Source organism: Asparagus officinalis, chromosome 10 (assembly GCF_001876935.1).
Source record: "Asparagus officinalis chromosome 10, Aspof.V1, whole genome shotgun sequence".
NCBI classification, from domain to species: domain Eukaryota; kingdom Viridiplantae; phylum Streptophyta; class Magnoliopsida; order Asparagales; family Asparagaceae; genus Asparagus; species Asparagus officinalis.
In genome coordinates, this window is record NC_033803.1 from 66,457,382 (window position 1) to 66,459,886 (window position 2,505).

Consider the following 2,505-nt stretch of genomic DNA (forward strand, 5'->3'; position numbering starts at 1 on the left):
GAGCATAGCGCAGGTGTTTCATAAGACTCACGTCGACAAGTTCGCAGGTCGTGAGGACAGGTCTCGCTCATTTGGACAGGCGTACGCTCGACGTCGACGGCCACGTGATGATGACGCCGGCACTTCGCATGCCGATGGAGCCGGCACTTCGCATGCCGATGGAGCCGGCACTTCGCATGCCGATGGCCAGCCCTTTGCAGCTTCATACATAGCCGGATACTCAGATAGTTGAGGCTCATCAGTAGGAACCCAGGGGGCGGGGAAGAGCGAGGGGGAGGGGGAAGAGAGGGAGAGGAAGGAGGGGAGCTATATTGGGTTGTATTTGAACTTATTTTGTTAAAATTTGTAACTTTCCTGAATTTTTAAATACTAAACTTTTGAAGATCAATTATTGTTCATATATATAAGCGTGCATGTTTAATTCATGGTTGAATCATGTATATATTGTTGTGATTGTTTGCAAATAAATTGGTGTATATATGAGTTAACAGGTATGTATACAAAACATGCACAGCATTCTGTGCATGTTTAGTATAACCTGCAACTTCACGGGAGTTCAACTCCCGTGAAGTTGCAGTCTCAACTTCCCGAGAGCAGCCTGGCGATATTGTTGCATTTGGGCATAAATCTTCACGGGAGTTGAACTCCCGTGAAGATTTATGAATAAATTAAACTTCACAGGAGTTCAACTCCCGTAAAGTTTAAAAATACATTAAACTTCACGGGAGTTGAACTCCCGTGAAGTTTCGGAAAATTTTTAACAAAAACCGACATGTTTTCAGCGCTGGGCTGAAAACAGGTCGGTTTTTATAATTTTTTTCGAAATAGGTCGTTTTTTGCAAATAAAAACCCAAAAGGGTCTGTTTTGAAATTTTGTCCTTAATTTGCTAGGTGACAATGTCATTTATCATTACGGTATACATAGACATTACATCAACGAAGCAATCTTATATTGCTTTACCAATTTCAAGTTTTGTTTTACATGAACAGTATACAAGAATTACTCGTTACATAATTATAATATTGCATTTTAATGCTACTACTGTTACAAATTTGTACATAACCTTTCAAAGAGTTTAATGTTTGGTAGGGTCAAGACGACTGGTACCAAACACATGAGCTCACGTAGTACTCGCTCCACTGTGATTATTGATTAGGATTTCACACCAAATTTCTGTTGTTTGAACTCACATCAAATTTGTGCATTGAATATATTGAAAAAGAACTTAAATTTGTGGCTATCCATACTCTCATGAAAGAAAAAGAAAAACTAGTAACCACAAAAACATTACTGTTTGGTTTCATTGTTAATTACATGTTGTTTCCATCCAAGTAGTTAATTAGACATAATCATGCACTTTCATGGCCATACTATTATGTCTTCTTTTAGAAGGCTACATTTAATGAAAGAAAATAAATTGAAACTAGTGTTTAATATTGCTAGAGGGGTAACAAGTGGGTATATAGATTTAAGACTTTTGACAAGTTGTTGATATCCAACACAAGAAATCAAATTTCAGCTCAAAAAAAAAAAACACAAGAAATCAAATATTATCGCTTATGGGCAAAGCATTTCTCAAATCTAGCTACACTCTGCTTGCTCTTTCATTAACATACAAAATAAAATGATTAAAGGAAAACTACCTTCATAGACTAGCTGCTTTACTAGTCTCTTCTTTGTCACTTGACTCTTTCCTCAAAACTTTTGGTACATCAGCTTCAACTTTTGGTACATCTTCATTAAAAATTTCAAGCGTACAGCTGTCACGTGCTTTGTATACAAGCATAAAACAGGACTCAATTCTGAGTGTGAGACTAGTGCGTGAAGTTACTGTGCAGGCCTCTTGCGTTGGAGACAAGATAGGGTTTGAGATTCTACAGTATCGGATGTAACCTGAGTTAGGTGCTTTTGTTGTGTATAGCTTACCATAAATACTTCTTGTCATCCAAACGGGTTAATTGGCAAAGATTTACTTTTTGCTAAGGTATATTTCACAGAAGCCTCCAAGAATTTAGGATGAGATGTACAGGGGCAAAAAGGAAAAAAAAAACCATCAACTCCTTGTCATTTAAAAGTTTAAGAGAGTTTTGTAGGCGTCTAAAAATGCTTATAGATGTCCGCACATAGCTCGAGACGAAGAGAAGACGATGAACGTCATCATCCGAGTCAAGAAGGATTATCCGGGTGGCCCGCACATAGCTCGAGACGATGAACGTCATTATCCGAGTCAAGAAGTATTCTGGACTAGTACTTATATTCTTCCTGAAACTGTTTTGCTCAAAGTCGAAGAGTTATGCAGGAGATTCCTATGGGGTGGCTCTCAAGACTTACCTAAAGTTGCTCTTGTTGCTTGGTCTTTCCTTGTGTACTGAGAGAGGTGCTGGTGGGTAAAATGTAACGAAACAAGTATACTGAAACTAATATGGCATATTCATATGAAGAGAGACTTACTATGGATTACATAGATAAAATTAATGAGTTCTATTTAAAGAGTGAGAATATAT